This window comes from Mauremys reevesii, linkage group 2 (genome assembly GCF_016161935.1).
Source record: "Mauremys reevesii isolate NIE-2019 linkage group 2, ASM1616193v1, whole genome shotgun sequence".
NCBI classification, from domain to species: domain Eukaryota; kingdom Metazoa; phylum Chordata; order Testudines; family Geoemydidae; genus Mauremys; species Mauremys reevesii.
This window is the reverse complement of record NC_052624.1, coordinates 195102678-195121261: the sequence shown is the minus strand read 5'-3', so window position 1 is coordinate 195121261 and position 18584 is coordinate 195102678. Positions and strand designations below refer to the sequence as shown.

At 45.0% G+C, this 18584-nt stretch overlaps 1 protein-coding gene across 3 annotated transcripts in view; it reads right to left on the bottom strand.

The window, feature by feature from the left end:
- Positions 1–18266, bottom strand: part of CDH19 (cadherin 19) — a 97172-nt gene extending 78906 nt beyond the window's left edge. For all 3 annotated transcript variants that reach the window (XM_039526780.1, XM_039526781.1, XM_039526784.1), the window contains exon 1: positions 17617–18266. The gene's annotated coding sequence lies outside the window, so the exon portion shown is untranslated. The remainder of the gene's footprint in view (positions 1–17616) is intronic.
- Between the last annotated feature and the right edge of the window lie 318 nt (positions 18267–18584).

Sequence of the window (18584 nt, the reverse complement as noted above, 5' to 3'; positions counted from 1 at the left end):
GGTGGGCAAACTTTTTGGCCTGAGGGCCAGATCTGGGAATAGAAATTGTATGATAGGCCATGAATGCTCACAAAATTGGGGTTCGGGTGCGGGAGGGGGTGAGGGCTCTGGTTGGGGGTGAGGGCTCTGGGGTAATGCCAGAAATGAGGAGTTCAGGGTGTGGAAGGGGGCTCCGGGCTGGGACAGGGGGATGTGGTGAGGGGGGAGGTGAAGGCTCCAGCTGGGTGTGCAGGCTCTGGGGATGAAGGATTTGGTGTGCAGGAGGGTGCTCCAGGCTTGGACTGAGGGGTTCGGAGGGCAGAAGGGGGATCAGGACTGGGGCAGGGGGTTGCGGCGCAGGGAGAGACTCAGGGGTGCAGGCTCCAGGCAACGCTTACCTCAAGCAGCTCCTGGAAGCAGTGGCATGTCCTTTCTCCAGCTCCTAAGCGGAGGTGTGGCCAGGTGGCCCTCCACCCTGCCCCATCCATAGGCACTGCCCCAGCAACTCCCATTGGCTGTGGTTCCAATGGGAGCTGCAGGGGCGGTGCTTGGGGCAGGGGCAGCATGCAGAGCGAAGCCCCCTGGTGTTCCCTATGCGTAGAAGCTGGAGAGAGGTGATGCTGCTGCTTTTGGGAGCTGTGTAGAGCAGCTCCTGACACTACTCCGTAGCTGGAGTGCCAGATCAGGGAAAGCCCCAGGCCCCACTCCCCAGTGGGGGCTCGAGGGCCAGATTAAAATGGCTCATGGGCCAAATCCAGCCCACAGGGCCATAGTTTGCCCACCCCTGAGCAATTGTATCATGTTTGAGAGAACCTAAATCAATACATGGTTTTGGTAACTTTGTCAGAAAATAATTAAAGAGACTCAGACTAGCTATGACCTGGCTTGCTTTCTCTCATAACAATTTGTAAAGTCCATTTAATTACTATATTTATTAATAACATATTTATATAATACCAGAGAGTTCAATCAACAGTGAACAATAATAATATTTAGAAAAGGACTCTGCCTCCCATAAATCATGCATGTGCAGGGCTTTGTTCTGGAAAATATTTCGAACTCTTAAAAAATATCCTATCAGAGAGACAGTGTTTATGATCAGAGGGGTAGCCGTGTTTGCTGCTTTTACAGATCCAGACTAAGAGTCCTGCGACACCTTATAGACTAACAGTCGTATTGGAGCATGAGTTTTCATGGGTGAATGCCCACTTCGTTGGATGCATGACATGCATCCGACGAAGTGGGTATTAACCCACGAAAGCTCATGCTCCAATACATCTGTTAGACTCTCATAAATAACCAAACTTCCATACAAACGGACTTCACTAAAATAAGACAGGAGATCTACATTACTCACTTCACCACTCTACAAAGGAAAAAGGACTGTAAGCTGTCTAAAATCCTACCTGCCACATGGGGCCACAACAGTGGTACCCCTAACCCACCCAGCAATATCGTCAATCTATCCAACTACACACTCAGCCCAGCAGAAAAGTCTGTCTTATCTCGGGGACTCTCTTTCTGCCCTGCCACCCCCACAAACATGATACAGTTCTGCGGCGATCTGGATGCCTACTTTCGCCCATGCATCCGACGAAGTGGGTATTCACCCACGAACGCTCATGCTCCAATACGTCTGTTAGTCTATAAGATGCCACAGGACTCTTTGCTGCTTTTACAGTGTTTATGAGCAACCCTATGGAAACACACTGGTCTTTTGAGGAGGTAGGTAAATCCTGCATGAGGAAACTGATTTAATTTTCAAAGGAGTTGTTATAAGCAATAGTTGGAAGAAAATGTTTTCACAAGTATGAAAAATATTTTGTGTCCACTAAATGGTTTGATATTACTGGTGATTATGAAAAATGCTATTTGCATGCTGATATTTTTTTATATAAAAATGGGATCTGTTACATAAGGAGTCCTTAAATTCACTCTCTCGTGTACATTCACTTCTTCCACACTCTGCACAAAGCTCAAAGTGGACTTTGTGTAAGGAGCTATGGAGAACTAGATAAATAGAAATTGTTTCCCAGTGTTAGGCAGGATTGTAGGAGGTAGTTCTTCAGCCCTGCTGTGTCTACAACTGCACCCTGAGCTGACTAGAATGGTGGTCATGAACTTTGGCAGCCCTCTATATTTTTCTGACAACTGGATTTGTGTAATTGTGGACTCAGTGGTCACACCTCTCCAAGCTCCACCACTATACCTGACACACTGACCTATGCAAAGCTGCATTGAAGGAGACCCTGCTCCTGTCAGGATCTGGGGTAAAGGTAGGCATGACTAGTGGCAAGAACAACCATTGGGGTTTGAAGTCAGTCTCAGGGCCAATAGTCAGGCCCATGATCAAGCCTAGGTTCAGACAGAAGAGCAGGACTGGAGACAGGTTGAGGATCAGGCCAAGGGTCTGTACCAGGTATCAGGTCAATTGTGTGTTGTTTGGAAAGCCAATTAGGCACCATGAGGCTGCTGTCTATTCAACCCCTTGAGGCAGGACTTTCTGTGGTCAATGACTGCAGTGGGGCATGGGTAGGGAACTGTGAGCTGGTTATAGCTGCCACTGGGTGGTAGTGTTTGCCCGGCAACTCTACAGGCCTGGGTTTGAGACCTTCTGGGCCTTACAGCTCCAAAGTCCATTGAAGCAAATGGGCATTTTTGATCAACATCAAAGGCCTTGGGTCAGGCTCAAAGTGTAACATCTCCCTGTGCTCCTGCCTTGTAGCTATTTCTGTCCCCTTTCAGCTACCCTGCTGCACTGGGACATTCTGCAGAAAAGGACCTAGGGGTTACGGTGGACGAAAAGCTGAATATGAGTCAACAGTGTGCCCTTGTTGCCAAGAAGTCTAATGGCATTTTGGGTTGTATAAGTAGGGACATTTCCAGCAGATCGAGGGATGTGATCATTCCCCTCTATTCAGCACTGGTGAGGCCTCATTTGGAGTACTGTGTCCAGTTTTGGGCCCCACACTACAAGAAGGATGTGGATAAATTGGAGAGAGACCAGTGGAGGGCAACAAAAATGATTAGGGGGTTGGAGCACATGACTTATGAGGAGAGGCTGAGGGAACTGAGATTGTTTAGCCTGCAGAAGAGAAGAATGAGGGGGGATTTGATAACTGCTTTCAACTACCTGAAAGGGGGTTCCAAAGAGGATGGATCTAGACTGTTCTCAGTGGTAGAAGATGACAGAACAAGGAGTAATGGTCTCAAGTTGCAGAGGGGGAGGTTTAGGTTGGACATTAGGAAAAACTTTTTCACTAGTAGGGTGGTGAAGAACTGGAATGGGTTACCTAGGGAGGTGGTGGAATCTCCTTCCTTAGAGGTTTTTAAGGTCAGGCTTGACAAAGCCCTGGCTGGGACGATTTAGTTGGGAATTGGTCCTGCTTTAAGCAGGGGGTTGGACTAGATGACCTCCTGAGGTCCCTTCTAACCCTGAGATTCTATGATTCTCTGGCCTCTATACTGATGGCTGAATGTCATCCAAAAATCTTTGACACGCACAAAGGTGTATGTAAATATATATGTTTAAAACACACAAACACGGTTTTAATTTCCATTGCCTTTTAGAATTGCTTACAGTTGCCTAGAAAAAGTAAATCCTTACAACAACAACAACAACAACAAATGAAATCAATTTCTCCATATAATCTTTCTCCTTTAAAGTTGGTTTTCCCCACATAATTCTCCTTCTTTCAGAAATCAGAGATACTGACCATTGAATACAATTCATCCTGAGCCGGAAAAAATTGGGTAGGCCATAATGTTGCCATAGTAACTGATTAGACGAAGAGTTAATTCAGTGGTCTGGCTGAGCCAGAACCAGATTCAGTAGACAGTAAAGGTTTTTAATTATTTATGTATTGTCTATAAAGTACACTGCCAATTAAATGTGTATATATATTTAATAAATAGGTGCCAGTTCCTTAATAGTAAGAGATGTGCTTTGATTGCCCCATACTGCACAAAAGCACTTTGTGTTTGATATTCAGGCAGTCAGGAAGTCAAGGTGGATGAATAGGAACAGGAGAACACAATTCAGTAGCACTAATTCTTTTCATGTTAAGGTACAAAATGTGATATGTATCATTAATTTATTAGACATTTATTTTGATAAGCATAGTAAAAACTATCTCAAAATGCAACAGCTAAGCTCTGTAAAAATAGAATGGACAATGCAGTAGCAGGGGGCAAAGTGCTTCTGGTTTCGTAATCTAATGAAAATTGGTGGGCCAGTCCTCTGTTCTGCCTGCTCCATTTCACAAATATAATTTGTGAAGAGCACTGTTTGCCCAAATAATGAACAAGCTGTGCAACCGGGCAGGGGAAAAGGCTTTTGGAAAATATTTGATCCATTACATCAGTATGTCATGAGATGTGACATTTATTTTGATTTATTGAATTCTGTTATGTTGGAATATGTGTGATGCGATGCAGTCATCTGTTATGTTCTGTGATGTCAAGATGGAATGTGTCAAAATTAAGTAATAAAAAATGACACATTACCATTAGTTCAGAGAGGTGGCCTGCTTCTCTATGTATTTGTCTCTGTCATGAAGCAGAGAAACTGCCCACCAGCATGGCAGGAGTTAAAGAGAGTCCCTGCTAGCCCGCCCTGTTATGCAGCCAATGCCAGGTCTGGAGGGGGAGAAAAGGAGACAGCCTGGCTTAGTTCACAGCTGATGGGTAAAGAGGTAGGAGCTAGCTGTCTGAGCACATACTGTCCCCCTAACCAAGGGTGACTGGGGAGGATACCTAGGAGCCTCTGTAACTGAAGCTCAGAGACATTGTGGGGTTTGGCCTCACTAAACTTGCAGCTGCCCTGTCCAAAGGAGTCTATCCCACATCTGGAACACAGGCCTGGGGTCCTCAGACAGTTGCCACATCCTAGCCTCTACCCAATGGCTGCTGAAACCATGTGGGCTGGGAAGCAACTAAGGCTATAGTCCCAGCTAAGACACCACTCACGGGAGCTCTGATTGGAGGATCGCCCTGCTCCGTCGATCAGTCCAACTATGCTACTTATACCAGAAGGAGGAAGAGGAAATTTGAGCAACAAAGTGGTTTCCTGTTGTGGCTGCATTGGACTTTGCTTGTACCTGCCTCTTGCACTTAACCTGCTCTGCTCCTGCCTTACTCCCGCCTGTGCTCCTCTTTCCATTGTGCTCCTGCTCCGTAGTTGATCCTTGCCTCTCCTCCTGTCTTTATGACTCACATCCAATCCTCAGTGACCAGTCTTGGCTCCGACTCTGAGTTCTGACCTTGACTCTGTCTTGACCCTTGGCTCTGACATTTGGTATCTGACCTCAGCTCTGACCCTCATTATCGATTCCTGGTTCTGACTCTGGCTTGACCCCTGTCTCTGGTAACTGGCAGTTGACTCTTGGCTTCATTCCTCAACCTGGATGCCGGCTCTGCCCACTACATAGGACTCCTGCTTTGATTATTAGACCAGACCACCTCCCTCCCAATCCATAACACCATTGCAGGGTGCCACCCAAGATCCATGAGAGAGCGCTACAGGAGGCAAGCCACCCCAGAAAACTGGACTATAGGGGCCATGCCCCAGACTGAAGAGACATTGGAAGGAAGTAGCCCAGGGCAGTGGATTTAGACTCCTTGCTGAGAGGGCTCCCTGTTCAAGGGTTCACTCATACAGGGCCCTGGGCAGGGACCCAGAGGAGAGGGTGGGCCCAGGTCCTCTACCCCACCACCTAAAAAAGTTAGGCAACTCAAGGAGGAAAACAAGGGGCCAGAGGTCAGGCATGCCAATTGCTAGGCAGCCTGGCCTTCCAAGCAGCCTGTTACAGTCTCTAACACCAGATCTTTGACTATTAATTGTATGGAGATGACACACTAGCTCTGATCACTTACGAGTGTGTTCTTCAATCAGTGCACAATTTCATATGTGAGAACTGGGCTTACATCCCTGCTGTTATTTATAACGGTGATATGCTTAAAATGCTACCATTCTGATTGGCTAGCATGTGAAACCTATTTCCTATAGTGTAAATTGGTGGTTTTCAAACTTTTTTTTCATTTGCCAACCCCTAAAAACTTTCAAAGGGAGGTGTGAACCCCTTTGGAAATCTTAGACATAGTCTGTGGACCCCCAGGGGTCTGCGGACCACAGGTTGAAAACCATGAGTGTAAATGATTACACTAGGTGCAAAGGCAGTGGAGAATATAGGCTCCTGTGTTTTAATTGCCCTAACTCGTTCTAACTATCCATAATCCTTGTACATAAGATTAATAAATGTACTATTGGAACCAACCCTACACTGGCAGGGAGATGGACTAAATAATCTATTAAGTCTTTTCCTATCTCTAGCTTTCATCATTTTATATAACCCATACAATAAAATCTAATAGCCTAGATATATCATTTCATGGGACCACTAGATTCTCCCATCGTGCTACATCACTTTCTCTTGGGGTTCCTGAGGACTACACTTACATTAATATGGCGTGCTTGATATGGGTAGCACAGGTGGGAACCTGAGACTAATGCTTTCGTTATTTTAAATATTCTAACCTTGCTGTCACCTTGTGTTTACAGTCCAGGGATGAGCTGTACTTGTGACCTCTCTCTCCATCCCCTCCCCATGGGAACTTCTTACAGTTGACAGACCAACACCTATACTATACTCTTAGAGTGGAATCCCATGATTCACCCCAGTTTAAGGCTGGATCAAAAGGAAACAACACCCTCTGTTTTCCAAACATATTCCCTCCAGCAGGCACGATTGGGTTTAGCCCCTGCTACAGAATCCTCTTTGGGAGCTGTGACCAACCAGTAAATGCAATAATAGAAAACAGCTTGTTCAAAACAAAGTATAATTCATTTACTCCTGTGAATCTGATAAGCAGAGAGAAAAGGATTAAAAATACCAAAAGCCAAAACACAAATTGTCTTACTTAAACTTAACCTTTCCTTGCAAGTTTAAGAAGGTTCCACTTAGTCTGCATCTCTAACAGTCTGACCCCCCACCAACCACCAGTTAGTGTGTCTTCTTCAGGACATCAGATGTGTTTTATCCATTTCAAGGTCCTTTGTATGAAAGTTCCCATGCAAAAATCTCCTGAGGTTTTGAGCTCTTGATTAGACCTAGTTTATGCATTTCTCCAGAGGGACTGGAGGTAGTCTTCCAACAGTGGATTCCCAGTATTGTCCCTTTGAGCATCAGCAATAGGGCTCTGGCTACAGCCATTATTTTGGGTTCCTGCAGGATTTAACCCTTAACTACATTTTTCCCAGCAATGCAATAACCTCCAAACACAGAGAAACAGAATATACATAAAAATGAAATTAAATATCTCCCACATTCTTCACACGGTTCCTTCCCCTTCCCCTTACTGCTGTAGGCTGTCTATTGCATCCTCCTGCTGCGGGTATCATAATGCTAGATTGTAAGATGACTAGAGCAGGGGTTGTTTCTTTCACTACATTTTTACTGTCCCTAGCACAATACAGCCCTGATCTTTGATTGGAGCTTAGTCACTGCTGTAATGCTAATGATAAAAAATAGTGATAACACTCAGCTTTCCTCTGAATAAATGTGTTACTCTCAGAAGCATGCCCATCTTTGATTTTTATCATCAGAATATTTAAAACAGCCTCAAAGTGTCAGTAGACTCAAGAATTAAGACAAAGTCCAGCTGTTTGATGCAAAGCAGGAGGCAAGCCAGTTTAAGTAACTACCTGGGAATTCTCTTTTCATAAGAAGAGTTTCTGGTTGGCATAAAGATACCAAACCAGCTCTCTGCCACCATGATTTAGGAAGCATGGATAGAGAAAAAGGACGATTACATTATGGCAATCCTCAACTGTTGGAATGGACCTTACGATGCTTTAATGTACACCAGTGTACCCAGCCACCCTCAGAACCAAGGGGCAACGAAGGTGGTGTACAGCCACCTTACAGCTTATATAGACCAGTTGTTGGCTTCCGGTTTTGGTGCCTCTGATTTTGAGTGCCTAACTTTAGATATGTACCGCTGATTTTGTGAGCACCCACAAATCCAGCTCAAGTCAGCATCTCCTAGTGAAGGTCCTAAGGATTAGATTCTGTTCTACACCCCTTCCTCATTCCCTCCCATCCACTGCATGCCTTCTATACTGGAAACTGCAGAAGATGGTGTGCTCCTTATACTAGCTCCGTGCCCACTCAGGGCTACACCGTTGTGTAGGAATTCCTATCTGGGGAGATCTCTTAGAGATGTGCTATAGATCCTTCAATATTTCTCATCCTGTTTCACCATCAGAGTTGATTTCAAAGGAAGAGTCTGGCCCAGGGGGTCTACAGTTGGATGCTCTAAAATAGAGGGCACTTTTGAAAATTTTGACAGGGATTTTCCCAACCATGCAGCATTGGCCTGGCCACTCCTACTGACATCATGGTAATTCCCACTGACATGAATGGTTGCAAAGTTTTTGAAAATCCCACCCAAAGTGTTAGGAGATGTGCAAGTGCTCTCAGTAAACAATGTAGACCTCATGCTCATCAAGGTCAAAAGGAGCAGTTAACCACACTTCCACAGTACATCAAACATTATACTGATGCTTTGCTGAAGCAGATTGAGGAGAGGGAATTTTAAATGACTATTCTGGAATAAATTTTATGTGGCGGGCCAGCTTGAGATTTACATCAATTGTTGGTCCTAGTGTGTTTTGCCATAAAAAAACACAGGTTCCTGAGAGAGAATTAAATACATTTTGGTTTAAGCCTCCATTCTGGATGTTACCAATACTCTATTGTTCTATCTTAGGCACCTAGATGGCTCCATTATTGTACTGAGTGTCTCACAATCACTAATATAGTTATGTTCCCAGCACTCCTGTGAGATAGGGAAGTGCTATTATCACCACTTTAAAGATGGGGAACTGAGACACAGAGACCAAATTGTCTTGCCCAAGTCACACAGGGAATCTGTGATAGATCAGGGACTTGAACCCAGGTCTCCCAAATCCAGGCTAGTGCACTACCCAAGAGATCATTGTTCCTCTCTCATGTCATGCTTTTTTTTTTTTAACCATGCCTTTAAAACAGATTAAAATGGACTTTCTGAATATGGAAGACAGAGGCATAATGATTGCTAAGAGGCTTTTAAAATTGTTTCAGTGGAAAGGAACAGTGAGATACTATTTACAGTACATATTTATCAGGAGAACAGAAAGACACTGGGAATGGACAATCTGCTAAGTGGGTTCTGTAACAATGTGGCTTGCCAGTGGACTGGAGAGCCTCAGGCTAAACCAGCCCTCATTACAAGATGAGCCCAACCTGAAAGGTATGACCTGATTATATAAAAGGCAGTTGCAGGGAAGGGTGTGGGTGAGAGAGTAGCTGAGACTATAGGAGGCAGGAAGCTGGGAAAGCTCAGGAAACAAGCCTGAGAGGCTGTAGCTGGTTTGAAGAAGTAGCTTCAGGGAGCAAGACATTGAGCCGTGACCCACCTTTGGAAAATCTTATGCTTGTCATCTGCCAACCTCTACATAACGGCCCAACTTCTGTACTGCAAAAAAAATCTAGCCTGCAAAAAATATCCCTATATCTGGTACAAATAGTCTCAGACTGATCACTCCAATGTAAGGAGCTTCTTAGGTGCTACAGGAATGCTCCTAAGCCAGCCTTTATGCCCCCAGTAGTATTGTAGGGGCTTTCTGTCTAGCTGCCATATATCTCGCTTGAGCACTTGGATAGATGGTATAAAGTAGAGCAGACTACAGGCACTGTGTCCGCACCCACCCAGCCCAAGATCAGTCAAGCAAAAATATGAGCTTTATGCCAACTTTGCACCTCCACTTTCCCTTGTTGCCAATATTTATGCTAATTATGCCAAAATACTGGCAATCAAATAACTGATACCTAAAGATCAGATATCAAATAGGATTTTCCAGAACACAATATTCAAATAATTTTATGGATGGTGGAAATGAGATCTAGGTTCAATTCCCCTTTCTCTGCCAGAAGGGGAAAAAAGAATTGAACCACTTCTCCAAAGGGTACTCTAAGCATTGAGTTATGGGATATTCTGAGCTGGGGTTCCCCTGCACAAGGTGTTCCACTGTGTATAAATAATGAAAGAGTGACTGGAACAGGGAAACTGGGCCCAGGGGAGGGTATTCTAACCATTGGACTGCAGAGTCCTATTTTCTCTCTCTCTCCCCCCCCCACCCATGATTGTTCATCTCTGGATAAATACTTAAATAATCATCTAGTCTATCCCCATGCTAGTGAAAGATTTCCTCCATTATATTACATAGTGCTTTATCCAGTCCTACTTTAAATGACTCAACTTATTTTTTTAGCATGTGATTCCAATCTCCTTCCTCAAACTGCATATCTTTTTACTCTTTTAAGCAGTCCCACTTACCTCAGTGTTTATAATAATATTAAAAAGAAGACCATCTTTTTTAAGAATGTTATTGTTAAATTAAAGTTTAAGCCTGTGTAGTTCTTTCATGATATATATATATATCCTAGCTTGGTCTAGTATTAGCTGGGATAGTGTCACAATGGAAGAATCGCAGCATTTCCAGTTGGCTGAAACCAATGGAAATTCCTCTGTGAAGCCTGTTCTCAGAAGATTTCTAGCTCAGTTTTAAAACTGAAGATGTTCAGATAAGATTTGGATAAACAGCTGATCTCTTGGATGTGTTTCCTGAATTGAAACTCTAAAAAAAATCAACGCTTCGCTTTTCTCAAGTATCACAAGAATTGAAAAATGTCTTTTTGGACAAGACTAAAAATCCCTTAAGTCTCTGTCTTTTCATGTTCTTATTTTTGAGTGTGTGAAAGAGTTTATTATATTAGAGTCTCTTGCCTGTTTAGTGCAATATTTCCAGTGAATCACAGCAGATTGTAATGCTTTGGGAACTTGCCGCTCAGACTTGTGCTGATGGTTAGTTCAACCCCCCTGCCCCAGCAGTCCCCAAAATCAGGAGTATGTGAAAGGAAGTATATCCCTCCCTTTGCAGAGGTATATATGGAAATATCCAAAAAAATCAACAATGTGTCCTCAACACAAAGTTCCTCACCATAAAAATTCTTGCTTTCCAAAATTCAGTTATCAAATTCTCTTCATGAAGTTACTGGAGTTGGGCCAGCAGATAATTTAGTCACAGCTATCTCTATGTAAAGTGTATACTTGCTACTTTGACATTTGTATTTGAACATTTATGATTAACTAAATTGGACCCTATAGCGATATAGAGTCTCTTTTTTTTCCCCTTTTTTTTTTTTGATGCAACACTTTGTGCTGCCTTGTTTTGGTTTGGAACAAAATGGACTTAAATAGGTAAGAGACACTGTTTCTTTGGTTGAAAACCTGCTGTCATTTTGAGAGACTATCTGATCCAAACTATAGCTGAAAAGAAAAGCAAGAACCCGTAATTTATGGTAACTTGACAGTTATTCACACTTCCACATTATTTTCATGTCCTGTTTGTATCATGTGTATCGAGACATGATTTTAAAGATTCCTTGGACACTTCATATATCCTGCAAGCCCAATACTTGCAAATGCTGCATCTCATGTGGTGTGAGACCTCACTTTTCATTCTCTCTTATCTACAGAATGAACTGTTTTATTTGCTGGGGGAAAACATATTACCTTCAGCTTAATTTCAGACTATGGGATTAAACCAGGGACACAAATGTAATTGGAAATGTCACATAAAATCCCTCGGTGCAGTGACGTTCTTTAAAATTCCATTATATTCTTGTGTCTGAATGGGAAATTGCTGGTTCAGGGAACTCCTACTATTGCTAGAGAGCACTGGAAATTTTTCATGGAGATATAAGAGTTGCTGTAAAAATACCTCTTGCCTCAGTTTACATAGGTGATGTTACAGCTGTGTTATTCACATTATTGCTTAGTTGTTCCAGTCATGTATTTTGGTATAAGTAATATAATTCCGATCAAAAATATCTGCAATGTACCTGGAAAGACTTGGGGAAAATATGTGGAGTGGTTTTCTATAAATTATGAGACCTCTAGTATTGTCCAAGTGTAAAAAGTTTGCTAACTGGGATCAAACTGCCACCGCATTATTCCTAAGCAGTTACTTGCAAAGATAGTCCCATTGACAGTAACAGAACAACTTAGGTAAGTAACTGCTCACGAATGTGAAAAAAGGACTCGCAAACTGACCCCTGGGATAAGCACCTCAGGGTTCACTGAGTTTCCATTAAAGATATGGTTACATGCAGCTTAGAACACCACTATTATCATATTTTTATATACCTTTCTTACACTAGTCCCTATTTTTATATAGCTGTACTTCAGTTCATGTCTCGTTTTCCCTTAAGCTTTCAAAGGAGAAAAGCTTTTTACAAAAGGAAAACTGAATGATTAAAGACTGAGCTAAGGAACTGAAAAGCACAATATTTTACACACAAAGCACTACTTATCATATGCTCTTCAAAAAGGCCTTATTTTATAACATTAGCATACTTCTCAAATGCACACATGAAAAGTTGAACCATCATCACAGTCTCTCTCTCTGTGACATTTCCAAATGCTTTTTATATATTTCATGGGTCAGTTTCTTTATCAAAATAACTCTGCACATCAGCTTTCTAATGATCTGGCCTTTTGAAACCAATTCAATTTATATGTTACATTTGTTGTTGGGGGAAAAACAGATACTTGCCATATTTTCTTTATGTAGACTGGTTATCGTCTTCTTAATTTGTTTGGAACTCTTTTTATTTTCCAGAGCTATACCATGCAAAACCATGAATGAAATAAACAATGCTAGCTTGATTACCTTAGGGGGTTACTGTTAGGGCCAAAATATGGCCTAGCTAACATGGTTTCACTGGTGAGTGTCAAGAGTTTAAGGAAGATAGAAGGAAGGGAGGGATAGCTCAGTGATTTGGGCATTGGCCTCCTAAACCAAAGGTTGTGAGCTCCATCCTTAAGGGGGGCATTTAGGGATCAGGGACAAAAATCTGTCTGGGGATTGGTCCTGCTTTGAGCAGGGGATTGGACTAGATGATCTCCTGAGGTCCCTTCCAACCCTGATATTCTATGATTCTAAATGTAACCTCTGATGCTGGATAGAAAGTGGGTGGAACCTTCAGCACTGCCTCCAAAATGATGGTATTATGGGAATATAACCTGCACTAGGACTAGTACAGATTACTTCTCCACACCTCGTGCATGTATGGGGGGGGGGGGAATTGGAACTAGACTGTGTCACAAGTTGGTTCCTGGACTGCTTCTTGTGGAGCTTGGGGACAAAGCCACAGTTTAGCCCTCAATCACTAATATGGAATTTTTGAAAACATGAAATTATGTATGCTACAAGTTTGCCTTAATAAGAAATTTTGGGAGCCTTATTTTAAAGCATTATTCAGAATTCAACAGCAAGAAAGTATAAGAACTTAAAAGCAGCAGAAGCAGCAGCAGAAATCCAGTCATTGAAAAAATGTTGGTACTTTAATTGACAGGGCCGCCCAGAGGATTCCGGGGGCCCGGGGTCTTCGGCAGCAGGGGGGGCCCTTCTGTTCCAGGACCCGCCGCCGAAGTGCCCCGAAGACCCGCGGTGGGGGCCCCCCGCCGCTGAATTACCGCCGAAGCGGGACCCGCCGCCGAAGTGCAGCTCGGTCTTCGGCAGTAATTCGGCGGCGGGGGGCCCCTGCCGCGGGTCTTCGGGGCACTTCAGCGGCGGGTCCCGGAAGGGAAGGGCCCCCCGCCGCCGAATTACCGCCGAAGACCGAGCTGAACTTCGGCGGCAGGACCCGCTCCGTCTTCGGCGGTAATTCGCCAGCGGGGGGTCCTTCCGCCCCGGAGTGGAAGGACCCCCCCGCCGGTGAAGACCGGGAGCGAAGAAGCTCCTGTGCCTGGCCCCACAAGAGTTTTCCAGGCCCCCCGGAGCGAGTGAGGGATCCCGCTCCAGGGGCCCCGAAAAACTCTCGTGGGGGCCCCTGTGGGGCTTGGGGCCTGGGGCAAATTGCCCCTCTTGCCCCCCCCCGGGCGGCCCTGTTAATTGATAATGTTTTCTATCTCCCCCAAGTAAAGAGTCATTTTGTATAAAGAGATTGTGGCCATTTCTAGTGTTCTAACACTCTGGGAAAAGAGTTCAATTTTCCACAGGCCTAGAAGACATATTGTAGCTGAATCAATTTCATAGTGTCAGAAGAGGTAAAATGAAAACTCTTCATCTTTCAACATTCAAAAGGGAACTCTCTTCTGCTGTTTTGTGAATAACCATATTAAAGTTTCTAGTGGTATTTTTTAGGGATCAATCCTGTTACTACTGAACTCAGTTTTGCTACTGACTTCAATGCAAACTTCTACTAGTATCCCTGGAATTCAATGTATTGGCAGGATTTCCATAGACTCATAGTTTTATTTTATTTGTTTAAGGCCAGAAGGGACCATTATGATGATCTAATCTGCAGAACAAAGATCAAAGAATACCACCTAATAATTTCCCCATCAAATCCATAACTTTTGTTTCAAATATAGCATCTCTTTTAGAAAGACATTCAGCCTTGACTTAAACACGGCAAGTGATGGAGAATCCACCACATCCTTAGCTAAGCTGTTCCAATGATTAATTACCTTCACATTTTCCAGTCTCCATTCTGTAAAGTGGTAGTGTTGGAAAGGTGCTCTGGCACCCTATGCTATACTTGTGCAGTTTTGTTCCTTGCAGTCTAGAGGATTTAAAGACTGCAGATTGTATGGTTGTAGGTGCTATGTAAATACCTGCAATGAATAAATAAATTAAATATGGTCTATACAATCTATATGACTGAGGGGAAAATGGTTACAGTGCCATTTTACATTTAGGGTTGTTACTCATTTTTAATACATTTGTAGGAATAAAATGTTCAGTTGAAATGACCATGAGGAATCTAACTTCAGGGTAAAAGGACCCACAATTGTTATCCGCACCAAAAGTAAAATCCCTGCAAGCTGCATGGAAACTTTTTAAAGACACCATAATAGAGGCTTAACTTAAATGTATACCCCAAACTAAAAAACATAGTAAGAGAACCACAAAAGAGCTACCATGGCTAAACAACAAAGTAAAAGAAGCAGTGAGAGGCAAAAACGCATCCTTTAAAAAGTGGAAGTTAAATCCTAGTGAGGAAAATAGAAAGGAGCATGAACTCTGCCAAATGAAGTGTAAAAATATCATTAGGAAGGCCAAAAAAGAATTTGAAGAACAGCTATCCAAAGACTCAGAAAGTAATAGCCAGGTTTTTTTTAAGTATATCAGAAGCAGGAAGCCTGCTAAACAACCAGTGGGATCACTGGACAATCGAGATGCTAAAGGAGCACTCAAGGATGATAAGGATGATAAGGCGGCGAAACTAAATGAATTCCTTGCATCAGTCTTTACAGTTGAGGATGTGAGGGAGATTCCCAAGCCTGAGCCATTCTTTTTAGGTGACAAATCTGAGGAACTGTCCCAGATTGAGGTATCATTAGAGGAGGTTTTGGAACAAATTGATAAACTAAACAGTACGTTACCAGGACCAGTGGCTTAGCCAGGTTCTAACATCAGGGGGAGCGAACACATAAAAAAAGGCGCCACCCGACATATCAAATTACACCTCTACCTCAATATAATGCGACCCGATATAACACGAATTCGGATATAACAGGACAAAGCAGTGCTCGGGGGGGCTGTGCATGTACCCAGTGGGACAGCCCCTCTCCATCTCTCCTGAGGGGGTGTTCTGCAATCTGTGGCCTCTGGAAGCAGGCAGCACACAGGAGCGGCGGGGGGGGAGGGGCACAGTCCCCCACATAAGAGAGACAATCGGACAGAGGTGGGCAGGGTTTGTTGGGGGTTCACATGGGGGAGAGAGGGTGGGGGCTGCACTGGGAGACTCTCCAATGCAGCACCTAGCCACCCTGGCTCTGTGCATCAGAGGGGAAAACTCGGGAAAAGGAAGCAGCAAGAGAGAGAGAGGCCGAGGAGGAGTGCCTTTCCCCTCCCAGCTGGGTCTGTGAGTCCCTGATCTCACAGAGTCTCAGTGCTGCAGGCACCCAGCCCCCAGATACTGGGCTGCAGTACAACCTAGAGGGGCTGATACAGAGAAGTGAGGACCAGTCAGAGCACTTCCCATGTCACCATGAAAACTCACTCCTGGAAAGCTGGGTGAGGTAATATTGGGGGGGGGGTAATATATATAAAGGTGGGGGAGGTAATATATTTTATTGGACCAGCTTCTGTTGGTGAGAGAGACAAGCTTTTGAGCTTTCACAGAACTCTTCTTCAGGAAGAAGAAAGAACTCCATGAAAGCTCCAAAGCTTGCCTCTCTCTCTCTCTCTCTCTCTCTCTCACCAACAAAAGTTGCTCCAATAAAAGAGATTACCTCACCCACCTTGTGGCTCTAATTTCCTGGGAACAACAGGGCTACACCAACCCAGCATACAAAAATGCAAGATTCACATGAACAGCACAGAGTGACCACCATCACACCAGGACACTATTTTAACGATTCATCTTAGCATAATGTCATCATCACACCAAGGAAGTAGCACTATCAACACAATGAGATAAATATAGCCACATGTGCATGCCAAAAATTCATAGCACAAGCACACTGGGATCCACACAGCAGGACAGTAGTGTCAGTTTAGCTCTCAGTCACTGAGTCCATCCCCACTCAACTAAGTCCAAAGTTTCAGCTAAACACAAGGGCACCTGCAAATAGTTGTACTAACAGCAGGATCTACACTGGCACAATAGGAGGAATTGCATATCAGAGCACTAATCCCCAATCCCAGTGGAAGGCAATATGGGATCCAGGCACCAGGTCCTTAGAACCAGAATTTGTACTCACGGGAGAGTGGGATGAAATTAGAGAAGTTATAGAAAGCAACTCTCAAGAAATCAACCATCACCAGCCATTGTGTGCAGCAAGTGAATGACAATTAGTAACTTAATGACCACCATCACAGGAGAATTACTCAACCCTGGGACTCAGCAATGCCTCCCCCTCCTCCCAACATGATCACAAGCCCTTCCCTTAGGTGGTCAGGTTTCCCCTGATAGGAGAGGGAAAAATCAGGCTACCGCTCCCTGCCCCCCAACATGGTGCTTGGACTTGTGTTTGCCAGAGCTCATGGACTAAACTAAACATACTACAACAGCAGATAGTTTGTTCCAGCCTTCCCTTGGGAGACAATTCCATCCACACCCCCAAGGCAGAGATTGTACTGCTATGAAGATTTCCCCGGATAGTCTCAGTTTTCCTCTCCTACCCCCCCACCCCTATCCCTTCCCCACTGCCTCTTCCCTTCCACCCCTCACCCCCTAAGAGGCAGTCACCCAGATGCCAGGGAGGGGGAACCAAGCACACTACATGGCCACTGTCTCTGAGAGGCAGGCGTCTCTGCCTGGGCTGGGAGGGCAAGCAGGGACACCACACCCCTCAGGAGACGTGCCTCTCCCCCCACCCCCAATGCCTGTCCTGGTCCAGCTGCCTGGGTGCAGAGGATGTTTTTGGAGATGCGTCTGGCTGAGCCCCCCGCCCCCCCATCATGCAGACAGCTATCCCACCAGCAGCCAGGTGCTGGCTCTCACAGCCACCTGGAGGGTTTCCAATCCCCCCCCCAAGCCGCCCTCACCACAAGAAAGACCCCCTTTGAAATACACTTACCAGCTGCTGCTACAGGCTGCCTTTAGTTGGGTGAGAGGATAGGAGTTGCTGCTGCAGAGCCAGAGAAAGCACACCTGCCACAGTGACACAAGAAGCAGGTAGGAGAAGGAGGTGGGGGTCTCTCAGCTGCTCAGCCCCTTGGTCCAGGAGCAGTTCGCCTCACTGATTGGCTGGTGGCCAAAATCCAGCTAAACAGTGAGCACTCGCACTTCCCTAGCTAGCTACCCTACTGCCCCCGCCCCTGCCGAACAGCTGATGGCTCTTGGGCCCCCACGAGCCCCATAAACAGTTGGCTGGTGGGTGGGTGCTCCTGCCCCCTATAGGGGCATACTCCAACCAACCCCCTTCTTCCCCAAGGCCCCAGCCTCTCCTCCTCCCCAGGAGCTCAGCTTGCTGGAGCTCAGTTCTTTCCCCCTACCCTCACTGCCTCACCGATTAGCTGTCTGTCTCCCTCCTCCTGAGAGACAGCTAATCGGTGAGGCAGGGAGGGGGCAGGGTTTATGCAACACACTAAGGGAAGCTAGCAAAGCCTGCCTGCAGGAGCCCAGCTTGCTGGAGCTCAGTTCTTCCCCTCTCCTCCCTGCCGCGGGATCAGCTGTCTCCCTCCTGCTGGGAGACACAGCTGATCAGCGGGGGCGGAGTATGCAGCAAGCTGGGGAAAGCCAGGCAGGCCAAGCTTCAGAGTGGAGCGTGGGCCCCGCCCCTGGTGCCATGGTAACCCCGCCTAAGGCGCAGCTTTTTTGAAAATGTGCTGAGGGGAAGCAGCTGCTTCCCCTGCACCCCACTAGCTACGCTACTGACAGGACCAGATGGTATTCATTCAAGCGTTCTGAAGGAACTCAAATATGAAATTGCAGGACTACAAACTGTAGTCTGTAACCGATCATTTAAATCAGCTTCTGAACCAAATGACTGGAGGATAGCTAATTGTGATGCCAGTTTTTAAAAAGGGCTCCACAGGTGACCCA